Source organism: Mustela erminea, chromosome 12, assembly GCF_009829155.1.
Source record: "Mustela erminea isolate mMusErm1 chromosome 12, mMusErm1.Pri, whole genome shotgun sequence".
NCBI lineage: Eukaryota > Metazoa > Chordata > Mammalia > Carnivora > Mustelidae > Mustela > Mustela erminea.
The window spans coordinates 85,624,018-85,637,182 of NC_045625.1; the positions used below are offsets into that span (position 1 = coordinate 85,624,018).

The following is a 13,165-nucleotide window of genomic DNA, read 5'->3' on the forward strand; positions in this document are numbered from 1 at the left end:
TTAATTAGACTCGGCCTCTAAAGTGTTACACGGTAAACACTCGCAGAAGAGCTCCCTTTTGAACAGAGGAGAAAGATTAAAATTCCTTTTTCCTGCCTGAGGTAGGGAGGTGCCACCGGCAGGGAGACTGGCGAGGGGCCTGGGGGCCAAGTTCCGGGGATCGGGCAGGGGATGGGGTTCATGTCCGAGGGTGTGGAGCAGAGTGCACTGGGGGTCGCAGAGCCCTGATGTCCCCTGGCCAGCAGCCCATCGGGTCCATGTGGTGCATGGGCGGGGTCATCCCAGGTCTCCGTCTCCGACCCCATGCATCACACAGCCCCGAGGACTGTCCTTCCCCCTTTAGTTGACATGGCAGACAAGAACCCAGTGGTAGCGTTTGAAGCCACAAGTGCTCAGGGAGGCTCAGTGGCCTGGATGCTCCTGGAAGATGGGTGTTCAGGGTTGCCATGGTGATATGGGCCTCTGGGACTAGGGCAGCAAAGGAGCTGAGGCTACCGGGCCACAGAGCAATGCGGGGGCAGGGGGGGACCAGGATGACGAGGCCAGCTTGCTGTGCTGGCCCTGACTGGGGTCCACGCTGCCTTCATCGTGAGTGACGACTGGGGATGTGGCAGCCAGGAGCGGGAGGACCAGCCAGGGACGCTGCTGGCTTATCCAGCGCAGGCCTGGGCCTTTCACTGCACGGCTGCGAGGCTGTGGTGGGCCACTTTGAGGGCAAAGGGGAGGTGGAGGAATATTTCTGGGACATCGGAGTTCCTAGGACCAGCATGCAGCTGGTTTGCTGTTTCAAGAACCCCTTCTCCCTCTGTCCCAGAAAACCCCAGAAGGAAAGACCTTGCTGATGGGTTACGGGCCCATGGATGGCATATCTGTGGCCCCCCTGAGTCCCAGGGTGCTCAGGCTACTGAAAATGCCAGAAGAATACATTGGCCAGAACACTGGGCTCAGTACCTACAAGTACCCCATGCAAGACGGGGTGCCACCCTGCTCTCCAGGAACATCAGGAGGGCCATGAGCGAGGCCAAGACCAGCCCAGAGGACTGGAAGTATGGGTTCCCTGGAGTCTAGGGCATGGCCAGCATGTTCCCTTTCATGCCCTGTAACCTGCAGGTGACCTTGGGCTGACCCTGAGGCTCAACCCCAATGCCAGGGCGCTGGGCCCATGGCTGGGGCAGCACAAAGGGGACCTTGCTGGGCTCTGACTCGGCCAACTCTCAGCCCCATCTGGGTGGATGGCAAAGTGCAGTAACCTGTTCTTGGGGAGGGGGGAATCCTTAAATATCATTGTTCTTATGCACACAAAAGAATGATTAAAAATCAAATCAACATGCATTATTTATCTCTAACTGGTGTTTGAGAAACGTGGACATCTCCCTCTCCAAGTAGGTTTACCTTTCGTGCCTCTTTTATGTTAATAATTGATAAAACTCTCTGCTCATAGACAAACCTTCAGTACGACTGCAGTAAAGGACCCTTCATTTTTTTCCTGCTCTAAAGAATTGGTTTTACTTGGTGTGACTCCCCGGTTTTCCAGCAAAGCCGTAACTTTTGTTCACTTCATACCATGGGCAGAGACCCACAGCACACTCTGCACTTACCAGGTACTCAATAAATATTAAATTAGTGACCAGTCTTCTACTCCCGAGTATGGTCTGCCCTTCGATTGAATCAAAGAGTGCTCAACTCGAATGTTAACACTGAGGCGGGATTGGGAGGGAAGGAGAGGCTAAAAAGCATAGGTTGAGGAATTTTGCCCATCTTCTAAATTTTAGCAAGTCAGAAATGCAAAGTTTCTAAGCAGAGCTGTGAATGTCCATCGGGATTTGATCGCTGAGATTCCTCTGCTGCGTTTATAATTCCTTTTCTCTCCAAGCAGCTCAGGACCTGATGTGGCTATTGACAATCGGCCATTGTTAGAGAAGTTCCCCGGGAGAAGGCTGAACGGCCTCTGCGAGTAATTGGCCCCTATTTCCACCTTCCAGATTTGCTTGTCTTCATGGTGGCACACGGTCAAGACAGAGGATTCTGGAACTTGGTTGAGACCTGGGAAGCCCTTGCCAGCCCTGGGAGCCTGTCCTGGGGTGGGCCCTGGGTGTCCTAGATGCCCAGGGGAGGGCATGAATGTTCATCCAGTACCAGCTCTGCCCCAGTACCTCCAGCTACTTATTTCCTGTCCTCGTCTCCGGAGCAACCCCATGAGGGAATAATAAGTGTTATCTGTTGAGGGTTTACCCTGGGCCCAGGCCAAGAAAGGTCATTATCCCAGCACATTGTTGAAACAACCCAGGAGGTAGTAGTATATGAGTCTCAGAGGTCAAATGTCAAGGGTTAAATATATTGTCCAAAGTCACACAGCTACTGAGAGGTAGGACCAGAATTTAAAAGCACTTACTCTAATTTCAGAGTTTTTATTTATTTATTTTTTTGCTCAAAATAGAAAAGACTTTTTCTGACTTTATAAGTAATGTATGCTGATGACAAAAAACAAAACAAAACAAAAACAAAAAAACCAACACGGAAATACGCTGAAATATTTAATTTTTGAACAGGTAATCTATTCACCTAAAAGAGCAAGAACTGTTACACGGCATCGCTGTTACTACCCTGTGACTCCTCCGGAAGGGTTTTCAGGCCTGCACCGATCTATTTCTCTTTGCACTCAAGGCAGCCTGTGCACGTGATCTCAGGCCTGGCTCCCCCTTCCCAACTTAACCCTAATTAGTGCTTCTTTACAAATCGTAATGCGAGACTCTTCCCTTTTTTTTTTTTTTTTTTAAAGAGTTGCACTGTTTCCACTTTATTTCTAAAAACGAATTAATTAACCAGATCTCCATTAGAGGATTTTTTAGTTTTTTGCTCTTGCACACAGTGTGGAAATAAACAGACCCTCCCGTGTCCCATGGCTTATCTCCGGGTTCTGGTGTGTCTCTGGGGTGGATTGCTCAATCAAAGGTCAAGGTGGATTCTGCCACTTGCCCTCCATGGGTGGGGCGGGTTTGTCCTTGCCCCAGCAGAATGCATGGTGTCTGTTTCCCCATAACCTCGCCAATGGTTCTTATCAAGTTTTCAGATTTTGTGTCACTCTGCTAGACGAAAATTGCCGAGTCTAGCTAGTTTGACTTGCTCATCCTGAGACGAAGCTGAGCGTGTCTTCCTGTCTAGAAGGTCCTTACATGTCCTTCCCAGTGATGAACTAGGCCTCCCTTGGGTCCATTTTTTTCTATCGGGTACTCTTTCCTACATAACAGTTGGCCCCGTGATGGGACTTGCAAGTCCATTTGCCTGGTTTCTCTCTTGTCCTTTGACCTGAGCTATGATGTTTTTCTTGTTAAGAAATTGCTTTTTCAGGAGTCCGGTTCACCAGTCTCCGGGAATTTTTGAGTTCTCATTAGATCCTGGTGTTTCAGTTCTCCCCTGTTTCTGTCTAATTGTGACTTCAGGGTTTGCATTATGTCTTCTCTCGATTTGGAAAAAAATCCCAGAGTGGAGGCTGAAGTGCGCCTCTGGTCTTGGTAGATGTCTGGGGAGTAACCAATCCCGTGTCCTTTCGCTGAATCATTTCATGGCCCCGATGCTTCCTCTATCACCCTTTCAACTCTGCACATGTGGGTCTGTTTTTTACTTTTATTCTATTCTACCCACCTGTCTATTCACATATTACCGTACTGTTTTAATAACAGAAACTTTTAAATATGTTTGAACATCAAACTTCTTTTTCAGAGTCTTCCTGGTTATTCCGTCTGCTGTTTCCATAGGAAGTTTCGAATCCCATTATGTAATTGTTGATCTTTTTTAAAACTACGCTTGTTGGGGCGCCTGGGTGGCTCAGTGGGTTAAGCCTCTGCTTTCGGCTCAGGTCATGATCCCAGGGTTCTGGGTTCAAGCCCCGCATCGGGCTCTCTGTTCAGCAGGAGACTGCTTTCCTTCCTCTCTCTCTGCCTGCCTCTCTGCCTACTTGTGAATCTCTGTCTGTCAAGTAAATTTAGTCTGTCAAGTAAATTTAAAAAAAAAAAAAAAATTAAAAAAAAAAAACTACGCTTGTAGGTATTGAGGTATATACTGAACTTGCAAATGAGGGTTTGGAAAAGTCACCTCTCAGTTTTTCATATTTAAAGTGTTTTTTAGTCTTGAGAAGTATAGTGAAGTTTCTATTCTGTGGCTCCTACATGGTATTATTTTAATGCCTGATTTGGTTGGTAAATTCATGTAGCTTTATCTATGTGGTTGTTGCATATATTATATATTATGTACTGCATACATTATATATGTTGCATACATATTATATATTACATAATTTATACTATAGTATATTTATACTATACATATAGATATAGATAAAGATATATTTATCTGTGTCTATATATTTTATATAATATATACATATTATATATTATATAATGTATACTATAGTATAATCTATACTATATAGTATAATTTAGATTATATAAAAAGATTATAGTATAATCTATACCATATAGTATAGTATAATCTGTATTTTAATATAGATTAGTAAATATTATATATTAATATTATATAATTAGTGTATATTAGTATTAATATAGTATAATCTGTACTATAGTATAGATTATAAAATAGATTATAAATTATATGAAAGATTATATATAGTATAATCTATGCTATAGTATAGATTATATATGTATATAATATATATACACACACAGATATAGTATATGTGAAAACTAATGTATCTATTTTATATCCCTAAAGTGTTTATGAATCTCTTCCTGGTTATGGTAGCTTTTCAGTTGTTTTTGGTTTGCCAAATATATAGTCCTCCCAACTGCAAATAATTTTTCATGCTACTTTCCAATTTGTAGAATTAGGGTAATAACTTTCTGTTACCTAGTTTTATTGGCCATTACTTTCTCGCACAACATCAAATGCTATTTCCAACGTTGATGGTGATGTTTCTAGTGCTTCCCACTAAGCAGAATGCTAGCTTTGGAATTATGGTAGGAGGATTTTTTTATCTTGTTAGAGTTATTTATCTAACACTATTTTGTGATTGCAATTTTTAAAAATTAAGAATGGATATCAAATTTTGTCTGGTTTCACTTAATACTTTGTCACTGACTTTTAAAAAATGGGATTTTTATCATATACACTTAAATGTAGTTTGTGTTTCTCACTATACGATACTTTGTAGAAGAATTCTATAGAATACTATATAGTAGATTCTACAAAGGTAAGATCCCAACTTACCCTGCTGTGGATCAAGCTCCCAGTTTTAATTGGTTCATAATATTCTGTGGTTTGGATATTTCCCATTTATTCAGCCAGTCCTCTATGGCAGACATCCACTTTCACTTCACTGTAAACAAACAGACAGTAATCATCCTTGTAAGTATAGTTTCAAGTGAGGGGCCCTTTAATTTCTAAGGACAATATTCCCAGGGATGGGAGTACGGAACTGAAGGTTACATATAATTTTATTTTAATAGCCACTCTGCTATCTGCTCAAGATCTCAGAGCTAGAGCTGGTATTCAGTGAGGGCTCTCTGACTCCAGATCTCATTAAGCCAGACTGCCGCACACACCAGAACAATCTTAAAGCAGATCCTGTAAAATTACAGTGCCTGTCAGGAGATTCCCGCTCTTTCGTCTAGTGGATGATATGCCAGCATCAGAAGCCTCAAGGAAGAGAATCCTGACCCCGCAAGCATTTGTCCTTGTGCGGCTTGGGACATTAGATGGGCCTTAGGTTTCTATGACCTTAGACAGGGTGGTCTCTGTTTTGTCCCTCTGATGTGTCCCTTTTTTCATCTCAGAAATGGGAATAGTGGTCCCTGATGCAGTTATAAGGTTAGAGCCCATGGCCTCCAGAGCCCATAGCAAGGTTCTGGGATTTTCCTGAAGGGTCATTGAAGCTGAGGCCCAAGCCCAGTCTTTTCTCTGTATGCTTTGAAGTTGTCTAGGCTGGCAGGACAGGGGTAGCAGACAGTGTCGCTGCTGCTCAGCCCTTGGACTCTTGGGCCAGGGGCAGCCTTTGGAGTTGTGACCAGTGTGAGAATTTACAGACTCACAGGACCATATGGCACTCCCCTGAAGTTCTGGGGTCAGAATTCCAAAATCCATCTCAGCCAGCTAAAGTAAGGGATGGGCAGGACTGCTTCCTTCTGGAGACTCTGGAGGAGGAACTGTGTGCTTATCTTTCCCAGCTTCTAGAAGCTGCCTGCATTCTCCAGCTTGTGACCTTCTGCCTCCCTGTTCAGGTGCATTGCTCCAACCTTCGGTAGCATGGACACATCACCTTCCATGCCTCTATGGCCTCTGTATAAGGCTTTATGTCTATCCATCTAAGGATATTTATGGTCCATTGGGCCTGCCCCAATAATCCAGGATAATCTGACCATTTCAGGGTTCATCCCTTTAATCACATCTATAAAGTCTCATTGCCATACAAAGTACCTGAGTCACAGGCATGGGAGATTGGGATTTGGACATCTCTAGAGGGGTGCATTGCTCTGCCTGGGACAGATGCCACTTACGGAACCCGTAGCACCAGTGCATCCACTTCCTGATCTGTGCAGATTCATCCTGATGCTGGAGGGGACCTGGTTTGTTCATCTACCATTTCTGCTTCCCTAAGCATGTCATTCTGGATAAGCCCCCTTCTCATAGAGCAAAGACAGAATCCCTTTTGTTGTACATGAGATGGGCAAAGCCTACATTAGACTTGGTCGTTTTGCTCATCATGTTCTCTGGGTGTGTCTCCAAAGAGCCAGCTCTGTAAGCTGAAGAGTTGGAGGAAATGGTCTGGGGATGAACCATCTGCCTTAGATCAGGTGTGTCTTCCAGGCTGGGTCTGATTATCTTCCGATGTTGCGATTCCTGGTCTATCTCACCCAGTAGGTTGGTGTGTTCACTCTCTTCTCTTTTTCCTCACCTTGACATTATATTAGTCTGATAGAGTTGCTGTAATAAGACAGCACAGACTGGGGGGTATAAACAACAACAGTTTGTTTTCTTACAGTGCTGGGCGCTCAAAGTCCAAGATCAAGGTGTTTACAGGTTTGGTGTCTCCTGAGATCTCTCTTCTTGGCTCATGGATGGCTCCTTTCTCAGTGTGTCACATCGTGAGACATGAACACTTTGCTCTGTATTTGTGCACCCCTGGTATCTCTCTTTGTATGTGCTTGTCTCCTCTTAGAGGGGTGCTAGTCCGTACTGAAGTAGATCCCAACCTAAAGACCTCATTTTAACTTAATGACTTCTTGAAAAAGGCCTTCTCTCCAAATGCAGTGACACTCGGAATGATTGGGAGTTACAACTTCAACATCTGGATTTTAAGGGGACACCGTTCAGTCCATAATTAGACAAAGCCAGAGAACATGTTCATTGGGCTAAGCCATTGAGGGTATAGATTAATGCAATTGGGCATGTCTTAGAATACATTTTGGTTCCTGCAAAGATAAACATCATTTTCTTCAAGTAGAAAAGCCACAAGACACGTTGATAGCATAAGAGTTGAAAGATGCGTAATGGAATAATGGTGGGCGTTCCCAATATTACACTTCCCGTAGGGTAGCTTCATCAGGAGGCCATTTTGGGGTAACCCCATGTGGACAACATTAAGGAAAACTCTGGAAGTTGTTGGATTCTGAAGTAAATGTGTAACCATGAAACTGTTAAAAAAAAAAAAAAAACCCACACACACAAAACACTCAGTGCTCTGCCCTAGATTTCATGCTGTGTCAGATCACATCTTGGGAAGCACTGAATGCTTGATACTATAAGAGGCAAAAGTCTAGAAAGAAGATGGTCCTTCCCCTCAGCTTCTGACGCCAGAAATGACCACACTTCAATCCTGGACAACGGAAGTATTTTCATTTCCAACTCCTTGAAACTGATTAAGGAGCAAGGAGAAAGGGAGAGAAATGAAACAAAGTTCTTAGAATCATAAAGGAAAAGAACTTCGGCTTCAAGAGAGTTTCTAGAAAAACCGAACCAAGGCATAGAGGGATGTGTCTCAGGTAATTTCCATAGTGCAGTTAAAACAACCTAGATGTGGGCACCTGGGTGGCTCCGTCAGGTAAGTGTCCAATGCTTGGTTTCGGCTCAGGTCAAGATCTCGGCATGAGATTGAGCCTTGCATCAGGCTCTGCGCTCAGTGTGGAGTCTGCCTGTCCTGCTCCCCTCCACAAAATGTTTCATCCCCCAACCATGCACAAACATGCTCTCTCTCTCTCTCTCTCTCTCAAAATCTAAAATAATAATAATAATAATAACCAAGGTGTGCCAGCCAAGTGTAGGCACCAGGAGGATAGGAAGCCCACAGGTGGGATGAGGAGGGTCTATGTCCCCTGAAGGACTTTGCAAGTAGACAAAGAGTTACCTGGGGAGGGGCAGGTGTTAGTGTTAGCACCCTTGCCCTTGCTTTACCCCTAGGGAAGATGACTCCTGTTTCTTTCCTGGCCTTGGAGAGCTTGTTTGGGTTGGTGGAGGTGGACATGGGTGCAGGGAGAGAGCCTCGGGGAGAGATCAAAGTATGTGGGGAGAGTAAGGAGCGCAAGAGGAAGCTACATCTCCGCCCTCGCCCTCTGGCACATGGCGAAATCATCTTACAGGCTGATCTTAATTAGAACTCTGTATCTTGAGGAAGCACCTGAATACGATTTCCAAAAACCATAACCTTTTCCGAATGACCTTCTTTTCATGGGCTCTCCCCAAACAAGTTTCCATGCATTTACGGTGAGACTAAAGAAACTTCTTATTTTCCTTCCTTCTCCCGGTGAATTTCAGCTTTTCCACGATGTCTTTGGTCTTGTTTCCCGTGGCCCTTCTCCCTGCAGAAGGGTGTATACCTGTGCAGATGTGTAAGAAACGAAGAAAAATTAATCAACTGGCAAGAGGATTGGAGGGCGAGCTGTGAAGGAGGGTGAAGAGCTAAATTTATATAACCTAGAAAAAGACGACTCTGGAGAAACGCGATGAAGTTATACTTCACAGAAGCAATATAAATGAAGGGAGGGAATTGTTCATAGTCTCAGAAGATGGCGGGACAGAAGGGCTGGCCCCAAGCCAAGGCCATGCAAGGAGTCCTGATGGATGATGGAGGCTGGAGACCAGAAGGTGCTCCTGATGTGGGAGCCAGGACCCCACACTTCCATTTCATGTCCAAAGGACATGGCATCTGGCAATGTCAGATGGTCATCTGGGTGGCTCCCCATGGATGTTTCCCTCCTAGAGCCCCCACCCCCACCCCCCAGTTGGGAAAGGCTCCTGCTCTGCTAGGCCCAGTGGGGTCAGGGAGACCGGAATTTTTTTTTTTTTCTTTGTCTCCAATGTGGACAAACTTCCTCTGGAAGTAAGTTTAAGGAACCAAACTTCCCTCCCTAAATACAAAGATAATTGCAAGCGTAACACTCTAGTGACTTGCGTTCCTTTTTATATTCTATCTTGCTCCGTTTAATTTTTGATCAATTACAGCTATTTTAATGCCTGTGAAGTTCTTCGTCTAGCCAAAAAAGGAGGACAACTCTTTTTATTCTGAGCTTGATAGCGTGGATGTCTGCTGGCGGATCAAAGGGGTTCAAGGCTGCCGGCGCCTGCACCCGTGGAGGGGTAAATGGAAGGAAGGGGGTCGAGGTTCCACTTATTACTCGGCCATCACATTCGTTATCTACGGTGGCTGTGATACTACGATTTACACGAAGAAATACACGTTGGGTCTTCATCTCAGTTTCTGGCATAAAGCTCTCAAAAACCTTTGGAATTTCCTGAGTAATAAGAAAAATGGGTTTTTGTGAGGTGGAAGGGGCCGACTTTGGGTGTCCACCTGGGGAGGGAGATGGGTGTCTGGAAGTCCCAACCATGTGATAAAAGGGCTGGAGCTTGTAATCCTAACTCCAGCCCAGGGAGGTGTGAGCTGCTATAGGTTGAGTCAATAGCCAATGGCCAGTGAATTAACCAGTCGTGCCTATGTAATCGAGCCTCTGTGAAAAACCCAGAAGAACCGAGTTTTGGACGTCTTCCATGTTGGGTGAGGTTGCGTGGGACGAGGTGCTGAGAGAGTAGCAGAGGGCAGGGAAGCTGTGAACTCTTCCTCCTACACCTTGCTCTCTGCATCTCTTCTACCTGGTGCTTCTTGTTTTTTATCTTTTTCCAATAAACTTTTGATTCAGTAACTGAAACCATTTCTGAGTTCAGTGAGCCATTCTAGCAAACTTGGAAGGGGTCATGGGAACCTCTGGCATATAGCCCGTCCAGTTGGAGATACAGGTAACGTCATGGACGTGGGATTGGTTGGAGTGGGGGGTCATGGGAACCTCCCATCGAAAGTAGGTTAGCTAGAAGCACGGGTAACAACCTTGGCTTATGAAGTAGGTGTAGGGGCTGAGGCACTGTGGCCGGACTAAGCACTTTCCTGTGGAATCTGATGGTGTCTCTGGGTCAAGAGTGTCAGAATTGAGTCCGGGATAGTTGGTGCTGTGTGGGGAAGCTGCCCTCAGAGAATTGCTTGTTGGTGTGGGGAATACTCACTAGATTTGGTACCAGAACCTTTTTCACGGCATAACTGAGTATTACAAACTTAGTGACTCAAAACAACAATTCCGATTACTTCATAGTTTCTGTGGGTCAGGAATCCAAGTGTGGCTTAGCGTGGGTCTTCTGCTCCTGGGTTTCTCCACAGCTGCAATCAAGGGGTTAGCCCAGGATCTTATAGGAGGTTATGATCTAGGTTTGGGTTGGGCCACAACAAGGCTTGACTGAGGGCCTCAGGATCCATTTCCAAGTTTATTCAGTGGTTGTTGGCAGGACTCCATTTCTCATAAGTTGTTGGGCTGAGGACTTAAGTTTCTTGCTGGCTGGTCGTCAGATGTCACCCTCCAATGCTTGCTACATTCAACTCTTTACCTTGGCAGCTTGGTTAAAAGTGAATAAGCCAAGAAGTCAAGAGGATGACAGTAGGCCAGCAAGAGTGAGAGTGTGAGGTCGACTAAAGTCAATCTCGTATAACCTAGTCTGGGAACTGAGAGCCTGTCATTTTTCCAGCTTTCTGTGTCTTAGAAGGAAGTCCCTAGGTCGAGCTGCCACACAAAGAACATAGATTATACAAGGGGTGGACAGCAGGAGGGTAGGAACCATTGGGCACCATTTTAGAAGGCTTTCTACAGCAGCTCTAACCAGATAAGTGACCTTGGGCTTTAGTGCCTTACTCTGTTTAATATCCTAATAAAAGGAAGGATTTAAAGGTGGCCTAACCCAATCAGGGTGGCAAATTCAACTGCCTGCCGGAGCCTGGTAGGTCAGGGTCATCTGTAAAATGGGTGCCACATGAGATGGTGGATACCGGTAAGAGGGGACTCCTGTCCAGCTCTACTTGTTCTGCTCGGTCTGTGGGGGAAGCCTCAGGGGGGACCTTAAAGGACCTTTCTTTCTCCAGGGGGCAATCCACATCTCCCATTTGGGCTTTTGATTCAAAATGTTAGACTCTGAGATTATGGCTTTCATCTGGCGTTTAAATAACTCTGGGATTGCCCAAGGGATGTAGGTTATTACTCAGATAGAAAGAGAGCCGAGTGAGGACCCTACCGCATAATCTAGAAGTCTCACTAAGACCATTCCAGCGCCCGACAAAGGTTGTGATCCATTCGGTCTCTGGAGTGGTTGGTTTTTGCCAAGCCTCTGCTGGGCTCCGGAGACGCTGATGGGAAGTCCTGTTTTTCATGGCATTTATATCTTGCTCCTTCGGGCTTACACATGGCTAGCCGTGTGACCATTACGGAGTTGGCTTGTAATAAGAAACCCAAACAGCCTTGTACTTTTGATACAGTCTTTTCAGAATTTCTCATTTGATAGCAACCTAGAGATCCGGTTTTAGAAAGGGAATGTGTTCTGTTCTTTTCATCAAGCCTTCAAGGGCCCACATCCAAAGTCCTCCTAGGAACCCCCTAGCTATTACTGAATCACCAAATCCAGGATAAAGAGAGCTTACCTGGAATACATAATTAATTTTACATCTAAGAGACTTACATTCTTTTCCTCATGTACTACTCAAAACATGTGAAAAACCCACCTTTCTCCTACCCGAAGCTGTTCTAAAACCAGGTGTTATTTACAAAGCTGCTTCTTTGTCATTACATACCCTATTCCCCCAAAAGAGCATTTGCATATTGAAAATTACACAGGAAATTGCCTGATCTCTCTACTGCGTGTCCGTCAAGGAATCCAAAGTACTGCTTTGCTATGATCCGCGCAGAGGAAAAAAGTGATGTGTATTTATTCATCTGAGAGTCATGTAATCAGTAATTCTTTCTATAAACCCAAAAGGCAGTTCAAACAGCATCTACTCAGATTGGAGACCAATTAAATAATTATCAAAAGCATCAGGAAGACAGCAAGGGCGAGCCTCGGAAGAGCACACGGAATCTGGCAGGGAAACATAATTGCCGTTTTGAATTTTTCCCTTCCTCGCCCTCTATTAAATCATGCTTTCCGTTGACCTCTGCATATCAGATGGACTAGGGCAGCTCATTTTTTTTTAAGGTACCAACCTCCCTGAGCACAAAGGAGCTTCCTGGGGTTTTGCAGGCTTAGGAGATAGATGGATTGATTGGATTTTTTCCCCCAGCCTAAGCCACCAGGCGATTCAGACTGTAAAATTGAGCATTGGGGGCGGGACCGGGTGCCTTCTGCATTCTGGCTGCCTGGGCCTGAGGAGTTCCCGCCTTTGAACTCCGGCCAGCATTACCTGCCTAGCCAGGCTGATGCCACAGTAATCTCCAGGACCCTTAGGTAGAAGGGTAAATATCCTGTTTTCCATGGATTTGTTTCTTCTCCATCATTTTTCTTGGTTCTGTTTCCGCCCTGCTCAGAGAAGCAAGATCAGGAAAAATCTGAACCAGCACCTTCTGAAAATGCACTGGCAGCTGCCACCTCCAGCCCGCGCCCCTGGCTGGGGAGCCCGATGGGGCTGCCCCCGAGGGCTGGCCATTATCTCGAAACCTCCGCCTCACCGAGGCAGGAGCAAGGCAGTGTGCAGTCATCCCCGGCGTACAAGGCCCCGGCATTCACCCTTGCTGCAGAAACAAAAGGTCAGCAAATGGCCCTATTCAGAGTGGGTTTGGAACTCATCCTCTGTGTCCGAAAACGGGAGCTCTCCGGGGTGGCCCCACACAAAGGCTGCAAATGACAAAGGCGC

The 13,165-nt window shown here is 45.5% G+C and overlaps 1 pseudogene; it reads left to right on the top strand.

Moving 5' to 3' along the window:
- The first annotated feature begins 348 nt into the window (after positions 1-348).
- On the top strand, positions 349-1,202 carry LOC116570988 (annotated as a pseudogene).
- Positions 1,203-13,165: the final 11,963 nt, after the last annotated feature.